Source organism: Hyaena hyaena, unplaced genomic scaffold (genome assembly GCF_003009895.1).
Source record: "Hyaena hyaena isolate Hyena2069 unplaced genomic scaffold, ASM300989v1 scaffold_775, whole genome shotgun sequence".
In the NCBI taxonomy this organism is placed as follows: Eukaryota; Metazoa; Chordata; class Mammalia; order Carnivora; family Hyaenidae; genus Hyaena; species Hyaena hyaena.
In genome coordinates, this window is record NW_024081400.1 from 707,680 (window position 1) to 724,870 (window position 17,191).

General features: G+C 47.1%; 1 protein-coding gene across 1 annotated transcript in view; it reads left to right on the forward strand.

Moving 5' to 3' along the window:
- Positions 1–16,428: 16,428 nt before the first annotated feature.
- The window catches only part of ALDH1L1 (aldehyde dehydrogenase 1 family member L1), a 90,575-nt gene continuing 89,812 nt past the window's right edge, over positions 16,429–17,191 (forward strand). The window contains exon 1 of the mRNA XM_039218531.1: positions 16,429–16,488. The gene's annotated coding sequence lies outside the window, so the exon portion shown is untranslated. The remainder of the gene's footprint in view (positions 16,489–17,191) is intronic.

The following is a 17,191-nucleotide window of genomic DNA, read 5'->3' on the forward strand; positions in this document are numbered from 1 at the left end:
AGTGAGTACGGCATAAAATAGTAAGGTACTTGAGAGGGAGAACATATTCACATGACTTTTATTATACTACATTGTTACAATTGTTTCATTGCATTATTCGTCATTGTTGTCAATCTCTCGCTGTGCCTAATTTATGAATTAAAGTTGATCATAGGCATGTATGTATAGGAAAGACAAAGCATAAAGAGGGTTCAGTAATGCCCGTGGTTTCAGGCATCCACTGGGGGCCTTGGAGCATACCTCCCCCTTGGACAGGAGTACTGTTCCGATCCCCATTTTTCGTTTTTAAAAAATGCCCCATTAGACCTGTCAAATGCATAAAGAAGCTCTTTCCAAGGTGCTTCATCCTAGCAGAGGGCATGTCAGTTTCTATCCTGACGGCTCTGGCTCCCACTCTAGGTGGGCTCCTTGCTGTCCGGGCTGAGACCACCTTCAGCCTATTTCTTGCACTGGCCCCACTGTTTCCCTGATGCAAATCTTGCTGTTTCCTGGTTTATTCTGTTATTTTCCTAGCCTCTGTACATCGGTGGCTTCTAAGAAAGAATGTGTGTGTGTGTGTGTGTGTGTGTGTGTGTGTGTGTGTGCAAATTCAGGACTTGTCTTCAAAAATGCTCCTTCCATTCTCCATGTGTTTCACTTTGAGGTGGGAATAAAACATGTGATTGAAAGAAATCTCCCCTCCTCATTTTGAACACAATCTTGCTAATCTCGCGTTGGAAAGATTACCATATTTGCTCCCCCATTTCTTCGTGTCCGACCTGTTCGGGGCCAGTTTTCAGTGTGTTTTCTTTTTCCTGGGTTCTGAGGTTGTACAGACATGTGCTTTCCATCTGGGATGTCCTGGCCCTTCTACTCCTGCATGAGAGCAGCGGACCTTACCTTCTGAGGGTGAGAGGAGGCGCCATGATCTGAGACGTTCTCACGTGATTTATTCTTCATAAGATTCTTGGTTCAGAACATAAGAGCCTTTCCTATTTATTTCTTGGCTGATGTTAATTTATTATTTGTAGCTTCTTTTTGGTCCTCTACAATGTCTCTAACTCCTCAAGGTGTGTGTGTGTGTGTGTGTGTGTGTGTGTGCGCGTGTGTGCTCACCTGTCTGCAAGTAAAAGACACAAAGCAGGCAAATGCTTAGCTTTTACATACAAAGGGCTTCTACGAATTAACAAAAAGAAGACAAAGAGAAGAAAGCAAAATGCAGGCAAATTACAGAAAAGGCATTCCGATCACCAATAAACCGTAAAAGATGATCATTTCCTGTGGTGGCCAGAGAGCTGTGATCTTAAAACCACAGTAAGATTCCAGTTTCACAAGTCTGGGCAGCAAAAAATGAAAAAAAATCAGATTACATCCAGTTGGCAAGTCATTGTTTTCTTACACTGGGCTGTCAGGGTGGATAAAATATTGTATTTTACAGAAGCAAATTTGGTAATATCTAAGAAGGGGTGCCTGGGTGGCTCAGTCGGTTAAGCAATTCTGTATTTGGAAAACTAGCCTGCAGAAGAAGCTCCAGCATAGAAGGGTATTTACTACAATGCTGTTGGCTGTTAGGAGGTAGGATACTGAACCGGGGTGACATGCGTCAGAATGACTGAATACTCCAGGGCACACCCATGTGCATTCCTTAGCAAATAAGCCCATGTCCCTCAGCTGTGAGCGTGTGTGTAAATGACGGTGCACAAACTCAGTGAAGTCGTATGCGGATATGCGGAAGAATACTAAAAGAAAACATTACAAGTATTTCCAGTCATCAGATCGTCAGAGGTAGTGCGAGGACATTTATTCCTTCAATTGTTGTGTGGTATTGTGGGATCAAGAAAATGGTCATGACAACGGATGTCCTTGGGAATGGGATTTTCAGCATAGGAGGAAAGTGATACAGTGTTGCAAGCCCGAATTTTAATGGAAAGTTTCAGTATGAACTTTCGACAAATTCTATCTAGTTGAAAGTATTTCCCAAGACTGCGCATACTGAGCACATATTAATTTTGTAATTTGGTGAGGGGGGAGGTGCAGGTCTTTTGAGAAATAGTTAATTCCTGGTCTGGGGTAGGGAGCGTACAAATGAACCTGCCACATCCTCTCATATCAGAAATCGAGGAACTTTCAAACACTCGGGGAGGGCATAGTTTCCAGTGGCTGAGATAGGACATTTGAACAATAGGAAATAATGAAAAGTAGCCAACCGCCAGAATAGGGGTACAGAAAATACTCCAATTCCATGAAGTCATAACAGTACTTAAGAAAAATTATTGGTCACCATTAGAGATGCTAGTGAACCTCATATAGTGAAATAACGGGTCCTGTGTATCAACATCGATGACAACCAACATAAAAAGAGACACAATCAGATATCACATGTCTCTTCATGAAAGTAGCAATACTACTTAAGAAGTGTTCTCACCAACAAACACATGAACAAATCAAACCTGAGTCTGATAGGGACGCTTGGGTGGCTTAGTCGGTTAAGCATCCAACTTTGGCTCAGGTCATGATCTTGGGTTCGTGAGTTCAAGCCCTGTGTTGGGTTCTGTGCTCAAAGCCTGGAAACTGCTTCAGATTCTGTGTTTTCCTCTCTCTCTGTCCCTTCTCTGCTCTCACTCTGTCTCTCTGAAAAATAAATAAACATTAAAAAATTTTAAGAACAAAACAAAACACAAAACCTGAGTCTGATAATGCCTCTAGCTCCAGCTACAGTTTTATAGCAAAGGAATGCAACCCCCAAGGCCAGCAGAAAACTCTACAGGACAATCCACTCTGTTTCTTCAACAAGTAAATTGCAAAGAAGTGACAAAGTGGGGTAGGAAGGAGACCGAGAGAGGAAGGGAGGAAGAAGGGGGAACAGGGAAGGAGAGGTTGAAAGGAAGAAGGGGGAAGGGAAGAGAGAGGAAGAGGTTGAAAGGGACTTAAGAGACCTACAACAATTTGCGGCGTGCGGACCTGACTCGGACCTACTACATGTACTACATGCGACATCTGAGGGAACTAACGCTCTACTGGATGCTTGATTACATCAAACAATTATCAAATTTTAGGAGTGATATGATGTGGATATTTCTTAAAAAGAATTTTATCTTTCAAAGGTACACACCAAAATATTATAAATGGCATGACATGATAATCTGGGTTTTGCTTCAAAATAAGCTCATGTTGGAGAGGAGAAAATGAGCACAAATGTACAAGATTGGCCATGAACTAACAATTTTGAAGTGGGATGATGGGAACATGAGATTTTATTACACTCTTTTCTCTATGTATATGTTTAAACTCTTTCATAATAAAAATTCAACCAAAAGGAGGCAAATATATGTAACATATATCAATATGTAACATTTCTAAAGCCAATCCTTAAGTTTAAGTATTGAATCTCCTCAACACTAAGCCTTTTAAAGGGTACTTGAGGGGCACCTGGGTGGCTCAGTCGGTTGAGCGTCCGACTTCAGCTTGGGTCATGATCTCAGGGTTCGTGGGTTCGAGTCCTGCATCGGGCTCTGTGCTGACAGCTCAGAGCCTGGAGCCTGTTTCAGATTCTATGTCTCCCTCTCTCTCTGACCCTCCTCTGCTCATGCTGTCTCTCTCTCAGAAATAAATAAAAAAGCATTAAAATAATAAAGGGTACTTGAAAAAGTAATACAGTAAGTAGTAGCAATTCTACAGCGTTTTTCTACAAATTATGAATATATACATGCGGAAGGGTTTTTAAAAACCCATCAATGTGATGCAATGTATTGTTGAAGCTTAAGATAAATTTTCTAGTGACATCGCAGATTTTAAAGCTGTTGTATTTCACCCTGATTTAAAGATGATGAGCTCTGGAAGAGCATGTTAAAGACTAGACGATGGCCCTGTAATGATAATAAAGACACTCACTCACCCAGTATCCATAAAATTGTTTTATGGGGCAAAATTCAGTTAGATTCCCTACCTGCTGACTTCTAGGGACATCTGTAATGCAATTTTTTTTTTTTTTTTAATGAGAAGAAGCATTGCAGAAGAACCCTCTTAGGCTATTGGTAGGAATGCAAACTGGTGCAGCCATTCTGGGAAACAGTATGGAGGTCCCTCCAAGAGTTAAAAATAGAAAACTACGCTATGATCCAGCAATTGCCCTACTAGGTATTTGCCTAAAAGATATAAAAATACAGATCTGAAGGGTTACATGTGTCTCGATGTTCACAGCAGCATTATCAACAATAACCAAGCTATGGAGAGAGCCCAAGTATCCACCAACTGATGAATGGATAAAGAAGATGTGTTACATATGCAATGGAATATTAGTCATTAAAAAGGATGAAATATTGCCATTTGCAATGATATGGAGGGAGGTAGAGTATATTATGTTAAGTGAAATAAGTCAGTAAGAGAGAGTAAAATACTATATGATTTCACTCATATGTGGCATTTAAGATACAAAACAGATGAACATAGTGTGAGGGAAGAAAAAATAAAGATAAAAACAGAGAGGGAGGCAAACCATAAGGGTCTCTTAAATACAGAGAACAAACTGTATTGTTTGATGGAGGGAAGTAGGTGGGGGATGGGCTAAATAAGTGATGGGTATTAAGGAGAGCACTCACTGGCATGAACACTAGGTGTTACATGTAAGTGATGAATCACTAAAGTCTACTCCTGAAAACAAGACTACACTATATGCTAACTAACTAGAATTTAAATAAATATTTAAAATAAAAAAATAAAGAGGCATTGCAGAGTGATAAACATAGTCACATGACTTCAATATTGTTAAATAAATGACAGTAACATTAGGTATGTCAGGGAAGTCCATAGGGGGTGGGTGTGTGCATAGGGGGAGAGGGGAATTATTTTTAACCACCTTTTTTTGTCTTTCTTTTTTTTTTTAATATTTATTTATTTTTGAGAGAGAGGGGGAGACAGAGCAAGAGCAGGGAAGGGGCAGAGAGAGAGGGAGACACAGAATCCAAAGCAGGTTCCAGGCTCTGAGCTGTCAGCACAGCGCCCCACATGGGACTTGAACTCACAGACCGTGAGATCATGACCTGAGCCAAAGTCAGACACTTTAACAACTGAGCCACCCAGGTGCCCCCCCTTTTTCTCTTTAACCATCTTTGAATTGTTTTGCATTTTATACTGATCACGTATTAATTTTGTACTTTTTTTTTAGCCTTTTAATATTTCTGTGCACAGACCTATGTGTTCATTTTAATGAGTTTTGGTAACTGCATGGCTTGTGCAGCCACCATTTTCATCATCCCAGGGAGTTTTCTGGTGTCCCTTTCCGGTCAAGTCCTCCACCCCCACTCGGTCAACCTCTGTTTTTTTCCACCAGAGACTGGTTTTGTCCACCTCAAGCATCCTATGGATGAAATCATACAGCATGTACTCCTTTGAGTCTAGCTCCTCCTGCTTAACAACATGTTGCCTCATGTATTCCTTCCCTTTTAAAAAAAATTTTTTTAAGTTTATTTATTCATTTCAAGAGAGACAGAGAGAGCAAGTTGGGGGACAGGCAGAGAGAGAGACAGAGACAGAGAGTCAGAGAGAGAGAATCCCAAGCAGGCTCTGCGCTGTCAGCGCAGAGTCTGATGCGTGGCTTGAACTCACAAAATGCGAGACCATGACCTGAGCCAAAACCAAGACCCAGGTGCCCCTCCTTCCTGTTCATCGATAAGGCACACACTACTGTATAAGCATTTCATAAGTTGCTTAGTCTTTCTCCTGTTGCTGGGCATTTGGGTTGTGTCTCTTTCTAGGCTACCGTGAATAAGACTGCTGTGAACACTGTACAAGTCTTTGAGTGGGTGTATGTTTCTCTCCTCTTGGGTAAAATATCTAGGAGTGAAATGGCTGGGTGATAGGGCATGTGATTAATTTTTAATAAAATAATTTAAGTAATAAAGTTAGAAAGCTATAGCGATTAAAGAGCTTGGCTGCTGGCCCAGGAATAGGCAAACACCAATTACAGAGAATACAAAAATGGGGCTCTTTGACTTGTCAAACTGAAATGGGCCCTCATTGCCATAACCTATCATGATACATCCTTAAAACTATGGACTCCTGGGACCCCTCCACTTCCAGAACTGCTGATTCAGGCGTTCCTCTTCTCCCATTCTCTGTCCACATGTTCTCTCACTCAGTCTTTGGCTCCAGGATGACCACTCACTGACATTAATGAGAACTCTAGTTCACTGACCTCTTTAATTTCCCTCACCCACTAGCATTTTCCTTGTCCAGCTTAGACTTTGCTTTTCACTGAAACCATCTGGGCAAATTTCCAGCCTTGGATGAACTCAAAGACCTGTTTCCTTTTCCTCAGTACCTGCTTTTTGAGTAGGCTGGTGCTGCTGGCTAAGTGTCTCAAAACAATACAGACTGGTCCTACTTATGACCACTAATATCAAATAGGCTGTCAGTATTCCCAGGGTTACTCACCATTGCCTGAACGAACACACTTTCCTGTATCCCATGTCAGCAGATAGTTTCACCTTGTTCTTTAGAGAGAGAAGGAAAGCTATGAGGTAGATCTACCACTTTATACTAACATGAAATAGTCGATTCCACCATCCATCCACCCACCCACCCACCCATCCATTCATCTATCCATCATCTATCCTTTACATTTCCTTCCCTGCCTGTCTTCTTCCCTCCATCTATCACCCATCCATCCATCCTGCCTGCCTGCCTGCCTGCCTGCCTGCCTTGTTTCCCTCTGGTTATTGTGTCATTGAAGGCCACTCCATGAATCTATTTTTGAGTGCCATCTCTTCCCATCTTTTCGGGAAATTCACACACTACAAATTGTCTTCCTTCCTTCTTTTCTCTCTCTTTCTAAAATGTTTATTTTGAGAAAGAGATAATGAGAGAGACAGAGAGAATGCTAGCAGGGCAGAGGCAGAGAGAGAAGGAGAGAAAGAATCCATAGAAGGATCCACACTCAGTGTGGAGAGCAATGCAGGGCTGGATTCCTGGACCTTGAGATCATGACCTGAGCTGATGCCTAACTGACTGAACTACCTACGCACCCCACCTCTTTCTTTCTTTCTTTTTTTTTTAAAAAATGTTTTATTTATTTCTAGGAGAGAGAGAGACAGAGAGACAGCGTGAGCAGGGGAGGGGCAGAGAGAGAGGGAGTCACAGACTCTGAAACAGGCTCCAGGCTCTGAGCTGGCAGTCAGCACAGAGCCCGACGTGGGGCTCGAACCCACGAACCGCGAGATCATGACCTAAGCGAAAGTTGGACACTCAACCGACTAAGCCACCCAGGCGCCCCTCTTTCTTTCTTTTTATTCAAATTTTCCTTCTCAGCTGCATCCTTCCCCCTGGAAGTTTACACTATTAAGTTCATCTCACAAAAAACCTTGGTCTTTGTCGATCATGCCCTGTCTCATTATCTTTCCCTTCACAGTCAAACACTTAACAAGTGCTTGTCTCCATGTCTTTACTGTACTTTCACTTCCCCTTCCCTCCATGCTGACTCTGTTCCTGTCACTCCACACAGTCCTCACGGAAGCCACCAATGACTTTCATGTTGCCAAACAGATGCATGTCCTTTCTTCCCCATCCTGACCTCTCCATAGCAGTCAGTACCCTTGGCCGCCCGTGTTCACCACCTGCCTGGTTGCTCTCAGGTCTGCTTCTTGTCTCTTCGTCCTCTGCTCCACATTACAGGTGCCCAGACCCAGCAACCACATTTCTCAGGCTCCCTTGCCAAGTGAATGGCTTCCGGTTCCTTTGGGAACTGGGAAGCCCATGGTGGGAGGTGGGAAGAGGGTGAGCCAAAGCCAGGATATTTCTCCCTTCTCTGCTCCAGACAACATTTCCAGAGGTAGCTGTGTCTCCTCCTTGATCCAAATCTCCCTGGGCAGCTCTGTCAGTCTCAGTTTCCGAGTGGTCCTTTTTTGCTTTTTTCTTCTGCTGAGAGACTCCAACTTCAGAGGTCTGTTATACAGAGCAGAACAGGACAAGGATTTTGAGCAACCAAGCACATGGCCAGCAGCACTGACTATCACGGGGAGGTCAAGATGGGGAGAAAGTGTGTGCGTTAAGTCTGGCACCATGGAAGGCATCGGTGACCTCATCTTTCCTTGGTCCATCCATCTGGACACTCCAGAGTGGAGTCAGCTTCCTGTCTGCTGCTAATCTCTGAGTTGTCTCATCATTTCCTCTTTGCCTTTTTAACACTTTTGTAACCATATATTAAGTTCCTTCCATTGAACTTGGATGAGCTCTCTCCTAACTGGATGGTACTGACGAGGTTCTGCGGTGACGGTGGGGAATCCGGAGCTAACGGCCAACAAAGAATTCTTGAAGATGTCTTTGTTACAAGAAGGTGATTTTATTGAAGCACAGGGACGGGAACTGTGGGCAGGAAGAGCCACACTGGGGTTGTGGAGTGTAACTGGTTGCCCTGGCTGCCCAAGGACAGAGGAAAGGACAGAAAACAAAGGGTTAACTGATAGAGATCACAGTCATACAGGACATGGGTCTCCATCAGTTTACAAATGTCTTGGTAAATTACAAGAAAAAGGCAATCTTATCAACAGCCTAATCTCTAGAAACCTGTAGACTGTTTCCTGCAGCTCCAGCATCACCCTCCCCTGCACAGTGATGTGGGAAACAAAGGCACAAGGAAATGTCAGATAGAACTAAATTTCCTTATAACCTCCAGCCCATTGACAACTACTTGAGGCTGGCAGAGTAGTTTCCCCAGAACTCCCTACAGTCTTAATGCTAATGCTTTGCTAGAGGGAAAACAACCTTAGCTTGACAATAGCTAGGGGTCCAGTATCCTGGGAGTCTTCTTCAGCATATGAAAATCCCATTGGAAACTTCCCTTGGACTTGACCTCCCCCAACTCCCAAGTATACAACCAGTCTCTCCTCAGGGGTCCAGGGCAGCTCTTCCTGCCCACAGGTCCTGTCTCCCCATTTTAATAAAATCACCTTTTTGCACCAAAGATGTCTTTAAGATTTCTTTCTTGGTCTTCGGCTCCAGACCCTACACACCATCATTCCAATACCTCATCACCATGGACCTGGGGGAGGTGGAGTCAAAAAGAAAGTCTCCAAAGAAACTTACATGCTAAGGACTCACAGATTATTGGAGGCCTAGCTATTATCAAGCTGTTGTTTTCCCTCTAGCAAAACATTAACGGTAAGATTGTAGGGAGTTCCTGGTGAACTGTTTTACTCTGCCTGCCTCAAGTGCTTGTCAATAGGCTGCAGGTTATGAGGAAATTAATTTTACCTGCCATTTCCTTCTTGTCTTTGGTGGGAGGGCGATGTTGGGGCTCCAGGAAATTGAGTCTACAGGTTTCTGGAGATTAGTCTCCTGACTTTTTCTTGTAATTTACCATGACATTTGTAAACTGATGGAGACCCATGTCCTGTATGACTGTGATTTCTATCAGTTAACATTTGTGTTTTGTCCTTTCCTTTGTCCTTGGACAGCCAGGAGTGCCTGAGGAGTGTCACATGTATCCCATGGTGGGGGGGGGGGCGGGGAGTGCCCGTAGTCTGCACCCTGCCCCCAGCCTGCCCCACCCTCTCTCATCAGTACCAGTTCATGCACTGGTCTCTCTAGGTCCACTCTCCACCCTTTCCTTGCTGCTTCCTGCCCAGGGGTCTGAGCTTAATGGAATGCATCCATTGACTTCTTTGTCTCTGACTAAAATGGATTTAGCCATTAGTGAGTCCTGGAAGAAGATGGAAGAGAAAGGGAAGAGATTGAGAAGAGTGTTAATTCCCTGGGCTCTGTCGGTGGCTGGCCATGTCCTTGCCCAAGGTCACTGCTCTCAAACAGTCCTCTCTCCACAGCACCCTCCTCTGAATGCAGTAAATGTTCCCTGGCCCTCTGTCTCAACTCCTTAGGGCCTAGAGGTGGTAATGATGAGGGAGCATGAGGCGGGCTGAGGGGCAAAGCACAGGCTAGCACCCTCCCCTTCAAGGTGGGGTATGTGTGACACTCCTCAGTCCCAAGGTGGGACATGTAGGATATTCCTTGGACACTCCTGGTTACCCAAAAATGGGAAAGGACAAAAAACATATGGTCAAACTGATGAGCGTCTACCAGTTTATCAGAAAAAGGGAATCCCATCATAGCCTAATAGAGTCGAGGAACTCTCTATTGTCTTAATATTAATGCTTTACTAAAGGGGAAACAACCTTAGCCTGACAACCACTAGGCCTCCAGTAAGTATTTTAGCATGTGAAAGCCTCTATGGAAACTCCCTAGTGATTTTATCTCCCCTGACTCCATAAAATGGTCACCTCCACACTCACAGTGCAGCTCCTCTTACCCATGGGTCCTGTCCCCATGCATCAATAATACCGCCTTTTTGCACCAGAGACATCTTCAAGAATTCTTTTTTGGCCATTGGCTCTGGGCCCCATGAACCCCCCATCACCCCAAATCTTCACCAGTAATACCTCCGCTGTCACTGACCCTGGGCACCACTCGAGCTCCCTGGGACCAGTGCCGTGTTCTTCTCACTGGGCTACCTTCTAGTCTCTCTACCTCTTTCTTGCACACGGACACTGCTGCCTTCAGCCAGAGGCTACTTCCCAAATCCCAGGTCTGGAAGCAGGATAAAGCTGAGCAGTTTCCAACAAGGCCTGTTGTTCCAAGGCCTTTTGATGCTGGATGGCCTTTTTTATTTTTTCTGAAATTAAGATGAAGGCCAATGGAAACCGACTTTAAAAAATTGTGATAGAATAACATAAAATTTACCATTTTAAGCATTTTTAAGTGCCCCCTTCAGTGGTGTTAAGTACACTGATGTTGTTGTGAAGTCCCCACCATCCATCTTCAGAACTCTTGATCTTCCCAAACTGAAACTCCATCTCCATTAAACTTGAACACCCTGACCCCTCCCCCAGCCCCTACAATCACCACCCTACTTGCTGTCTCTAGGAATCTGTTGACTCGAGGGACTTCAGATAGGTGGAATCACACAGCATGTGTCCACTTGTGTCTGGCTTACCTGGCTGCGTGGTGAGTCCTCTTTCTCATCGTTCCTTAGAAACTTCTCATACTCGCGCTCCCACCTCCGTGACCCCTGCATTCATTCTTACTCTTCTCTCTAGCTGGAATCGTTCTCATCTTTTCCTTGAATAATTCGTCCCAGTCTGCCAGGCTGTACTGTTACATCATTTTCCCCACTTTCCGTTCTGCTGGGTCTGCACATTCACATCCCATACTAGGCTACAAGCACCTGAAGGAGACTGCACCTGCCTCTCCCCCATTCTCATCCATTCCTGTGCCATGACGTCCTGGGGCTATCTTCAGGCTAGAGGCTGTCCTGGGCACGGGGCTACAGCCCCCAAACACCCCCCAGGTTTGATTGAACACAGGAGTCAACAAGTCCTGCTGGAGGCTGGCAAGGTCCTCATAAGAGATGGCTGTGAACCTCATGACCTTGGCTTAGCTCTTCAGAAACATTTCTGTTTGTAATTCTGGGTCCTCAGATGGGCCCTGGTTCAAGCCCTGGAGTGGCATTAAGGCTAACTCATATTTTTGCCTCTATATATTTTTGCTATGGTGTGAATGTTTGTGTCTCCCCCAATTCATATGTTGAAATCCTAACCCCCAAAGGTGATAGGATTAGGAGGCGGGGGGCTTTGGGAGTGATCAGATAATGAAGGTGGAGCCCTCATGCAGGGGACTAGTGCCTTTAGGAAAGAGACTCCACAGAGCTCTCTGGCCCTTCCACCGTGTGAGGACACAGCAAGAAGTCCCCCAAAGAGGGCCTTCACCTGATCATGCTGGCATAATCTTGGACTTCCAACCTCCAGAACTGTGAGAAATAAATCTCTGTTGTTTATAAGCCATCTGGTCTGTGGCTCGTGTTATAGCAGCTGGACCAGACCAAGACAATACGTAAAGTCACAAGCTGCCCACTTTAAGAAGGAATATTGAGGAAAACCCTCCTGGGTTCTTAGCTCCCACCGGGAAGAGATTCTAATGGGTCAGACATCAAGTGACACCACGAGCAATTCACAAGTTCTAAGAGAAATGTGGAGTGGTCTTACTTTGCCTCTGAATGAGAGGCCTCAGTAGTTCAGCAAAGGGCAGAACTTGCCCAGATTTGAAAAGAAAATTCAGGCCATAAACCCTGCCTGCTTCGATTTCCAAAAGGCCATAGACCTTGGCAAGTTAATGTTTCCTTTGTAACATACACACAACCCTCAGTTATTGAGTTCCCAGAAGATAAGCTGAATCATCGTTACACAACAGAAAGAGAATCCATCTCTTTATCTATCTGGTCACCACCTATCTATGTGGCTCTGAGCCAGACTCATCTAAACTGCCCCTGGATTGGAGCAGTAGCTCCATCCCCTTACCCACAGCATAGGACTTGCAAGCACCCAGTATCTTCTGAGACGCTGAGGGAACTGCAGAAAGTTCAGGCAGAGGATCTCTCTCTGCGGACCCACTCATTCCCTGGTGCCTTTTTCGAGTGAGGTCCTGCGGAAGGCTTTGGGGTACACAGATGAAGTAGACCTTGTTCCTGCCCTCAGGAGTCTTACAATTGAAAGAGAGAGACAAAGAGACAAACACAAGAGAAGTTATTTTAGAGTGAGATCTGGGCTATGCGAATTCCCAAAGGATGAGGGCTGGGGAGGGCTTCCCAAAAGAGACAATGCACGGACCAATCCCCGAAGCTTAAGTGGGGGCTCAGAGATGAAGTGAAGGGGCATTCTTGGTACAGTGAACAGAACTGCCAGAGGTGGGCTCAGTACGACTCATTCAGAGAGTATCAACCTTCAAGGGTACAGAAGAGCTGGCTTTGCCTCTCGGAACTCAGGCCCCACCTCTCTCTCTAGTCTCTGAAGGGATAGATTTGGAAGTCACGTGCTATCACCTCCATACTCCCGGGTATTTCATTTGTTAGAAGCAAGTCATTGGGCCCAGCCCACAGTCCAGGCTCATGGAATGGCACTCCGCCTTTTGAATGCCAGGAGTGTCAAAGAGGTTTTAAACTATCACAGTCCACCTGGTGGCCAGAGATTATATACAGACCTCCCGTTAGCAAAACATATTCACCCTTCCAAACATCCCCTACCCAAAGTCCTATCCTACTACGGAATTAGTGCAGAGCCCAGACTCTGTGTCTAAACCAAGTCCTGAGGTGGAGGAGGCTGCTTGGGCATATTGCCTTTCACAGAGCATCTTGAATACAGTCACTCTCTATCCGAAGAATTGTGGATTCAGGGGACAAGCTCTCTGTGCCCCTTCCCCCCTACCCACACCCAACATATAATGGCGGGACAGGCACAGCATGACCACCACAGACATCCTGGTTCAAAGGGGGTGGGGATGGGAGACACACAGGCATCTCCAGGCCACACACTTCTGAACCCCCGCTGGGCAAATGTTGGAAGTTCCTTGGTTGGCACTCAAGCCGACTTTGGTCTGAACGTGATTCTCTTGGTTCTACCCTTTGAACTCTTCAGTCTGCTTTCCAAGTTGTCCTTGTTTTTTTGTTGTTTTGTTTTCTTTTTAATGTTTATTAAGTTTTGAGAGAGAGAGAGCCAGAGCATGAACGGGAGAGGAGCAGAGAGAGGGGGACAGAAAATCTGAAGCAGGCTCTGTACTGACTGCAGTGAGCCCAATGCTCAGACTCATGAATTGTGAGATCACGACCTGAGCCGAAGTAGACGCTCAAACAACCTAGCCACGTAGGCACCCCTCCAAGTTGTCCTTAAGTTTCCATGAGATATAACCTGTGTTTGCGTCTGTGTGCTTTCTCTGGCTGCTTCTCACCAGTAGAATTCGAGAGGAGAGCGTTCCAGAAGTCTCTTTTCATGTAGTATTATCTCTATTTCAGTCCAAGCTGACACTGCTTTGTCAATGTAATTATTTTGAAAACTTTGTGTGTCCACAGGGCACCTGGGTGGCTCAGTCGGTTAAGTGCCAGACTTCAACTCAGGTCCTAACCTCACAGTCTGTGAGTTCGAGGCCCGCGTCGGGCTCTGTGCTGACAGCTCAGATCCTGGAGTCTGTTTCAGATTCTGTGTCTTCCCCTCTCTCTGCCCCTCCCCCGCTTATTCTCTCGCTTTTTCTCTTTCTCCTCTCTCTCTTTCTCAAAAATAAATAAACATTTAAAAAAAAGAAAGAAAGAAAACTTTGTGTGTCCTCTGTGAATCCTATTGAGTTTTATTCCTTTAGCCAACTGGCAGATCCATGGGTATGTCTTCGAGATAAGCTTTTCTCTACTTTGGGCTTCTGCTGAATGGCAACGTCAAGTTTCTTGGAAGTCCTATTGTTTAATGGAACACTCTGTAGCACCACATTTGATCTGTTTGAAGACTTAACAAGGAATTTTATAGCCACCCCCATGGCTTCGAGACCATCTTTTCCTAGCATGGCCCTGCATTCCATCTTTCCCTGGAAACTGTTTGTTAATTGTAGCATCATTTGACATCTATAGAGGCTGGGAATTTTCAAAATCAGCAGTTCTGGTTACTTTTTATTTAACGATCCTTCTTTTGGCTTCTTTCGCTTCTCTCACATTTTAGTAGGAGCAGCAAGACTCCCATGTTATTGCAGGTGGTGGTGCTGGAAACTTTCTACGTAAACTTGCCTCCTTTCTAGGTCCATACACCGCTAAAGCTATGGGCTCTTCTCTGATTTCCTGACACTTTTTAGGGAATCCAATCTCCAAGCCATTTATTCAGGAATTCCTGTCACCTGTCATTCTGTCTTCTCTATTCTAGCCTCAAAGTTCTGCTCAGGCTACTTTCCCATTCCAGGCCCCTGACAGTCAGTCATTAATTCTACAAATTTTATTAGGCATCTTCTACACACAAGGCACTAGGTGGTGGGGAATTCCGGGGCACTAAGATAGTCTTTGCCTTCATGTTGCAATGGAGAGACATGTCACTCAAATAATCCCAGAAGTTGTGCTAAAACTGCAACTGAGTGGGGTGCATGAAGGAAAATCAGTGGCCCCCCGGGGTCACACAATGAGGGCATCTGTCCTAGTGAGTGTGTGGCTGGGGAAAGCTTCCCTGAGGATGTGACATGTAAATAGGAAGAACGAGTGGGGTTCCCTTGAGAAAGAAGATGGCAAGCTCATTAGTCAAGATGGCCAGTGTGTATGAGGGACAGGAAGGAGAACTGGAGCAGAAAGGAGAGGGGGACAGTCCCTGAGAATCACTAGAGGGCTCGTTAGGGACAGGGCACCTCAGTCCTGGGTGTTCATCCCGGCAGGTGGGCATTAAGCCATTGGACAAACATTTAACACCTACTGTGTGCTAGCATTGTGTACTGGGGACACAACAGTGAATACATCACACGTTTCCTGCCCTCAAAGATCGTAGCAGGAGAGACAGATTAACAACCAAATAATGAACTAGAACATGTCACATGTGCAGTAAGGGCTGTGCAGGAAATAAAACAGGGTGAAGTGATAGGGACTGGCTGAGAGACTTCTTTAGGTTGTGTGACTTGCGAAGGCTTCTCTAAGGCTCTGCCTCAGATATTGGATGTGTCAGGTACCATGTGAAGGGAAGAGGGGGTGTGCTTCTGTAGTGGTTGAGAGAGGAATATTCTGGCAGAGGCTGCTATGAAGGCCCTGAGACTGGAGCCCGCTTGAGGTGTTCAGGCCCTGAGTAGAGGTCCCGGGGTAGCTGGAGCTCGGGTAGAGAGGGCCTCAGAAGTGAGGCTAGGGCAGAGTCCAGCAGCAGGTGTGGCAGGAAGGACATCTTGGTGATCTGTACATGAGCCACTGGACATAGGCTCACAGTCAGGAAACAATGGGCAGACTTCTCTTCCTCTGTATTCTTATCTTCCTCTGACCCACTTCGGCCCCGCGTGGGACAGATAATCCTGCCTGAGACACACTCGGTCAGGTAGGGCGCTAGGGGTGGAAGGGAGCGAGGAGAAGAGGCCCTGCTGAGAGGGCAGCCTGGGGCTTTTGAGGGCAGTAAGGGCGCAGGCAGGAACGCCAGCATTCACCCGGACACACTGTCATTGTCACTGTCCCTTGCTGGTGACTGCAAGTTCGCAGGGGGCAAGGATCTTCTTTGGCTCTGCCCGGGTGGTCGATGGCACACGGTAGGAACGTGGCATATTATTCTTGGGTGAGTGAGTGAGTGAGTGAGTGAAATGACCTGGTGGTGAGTTTCCTTCTACCAGCTCAGCCTGCAACCATTTCCAAGCAGGGGGAGCCCGCGCCTTTTCAGAGTCCCTAGCAAGTCTTCTCGCCTAAAAATGCAGGCAAGCCCAGAGAGGGCGAGTGGCACACCATGGCCCCTGTCCCACAGCCAGTGCAAGTCCTCCCCACCCATTCCCAGGGTGACTTTAGGCCCGCGCGGCGCCCCCGCCCCCTCGCCTCCGCCCGCGCCCCTCCCTTCCCTGGCTCCGGCCTCCGGGAGGCTCCGGCGCCGGCGGGGGCGGGTCCCACCTCTCCGCAGCCCTGGGCGGGCCCGGACCAGCCCCTTCACCCCGGCCGAGGCTTGCAGAGGTCCCTTCTGGCCCGCGACTCCTGCGCCTCCTCCGCCTTTGGTGAGTGTCCCCGAGCCCGACGCTCCGCGGGAGGGAGGGAGGCTGCCCAGCTCGGGGCTCCGGGGACTCCGGGCTCAAGCGCCTCGCCGGTGGCTCCTGGTGGGCGCGCGAGCCTCGCTGCCGGGGCGCCGGGCCTGGGGTCGGTCCGCGATTCCCGCTGCGGAAGCCGAGCCTCCAGCCCCGCTAGGGGGCGTCGGGCCGGAGGACCGCGGTGCCGGGCCTGCGCTCCCCGCAGGCGGGCGGGGTGCGGTACCGGCCAGCACAGCCCAGTGAGGTGGACATTACCTGCCCGGCTCACAGAAGAGAAAACTGAGGCTCGAGAAAGGGACAAACCGTAGGTGACAGGGCCAGTGCTTGGCGGAGGAGCAGTCCGCCTCCCGCTGAGTCCCTCGCCCCATTATCGGGTGTGGAAAAGATCCCCCCGATTGGCTAAATCTGGGGGCCGGGCACTAGGACCTCGTGTGATTGGACAACCCCCTTGTGCACGGGAGCATTGACCCCACCGCGGGGTTCCCAGGGTCGAGCTACTCGGAGCCCAGGCCCCTCCCCCCCCAACGCGGAGTTCCCAGGGTCCAGCTACTTAGAGCCCAGCCCCCTCCGCCCCCAACGCGGGGTTCCCAGGGTCGAGCTACTCGGAGCCCAGGCCCCTCCCCCCCCAACGCGGAGTTCCCAGGGTCCAGCTACTTAGAGCCCAGCCCCCTCC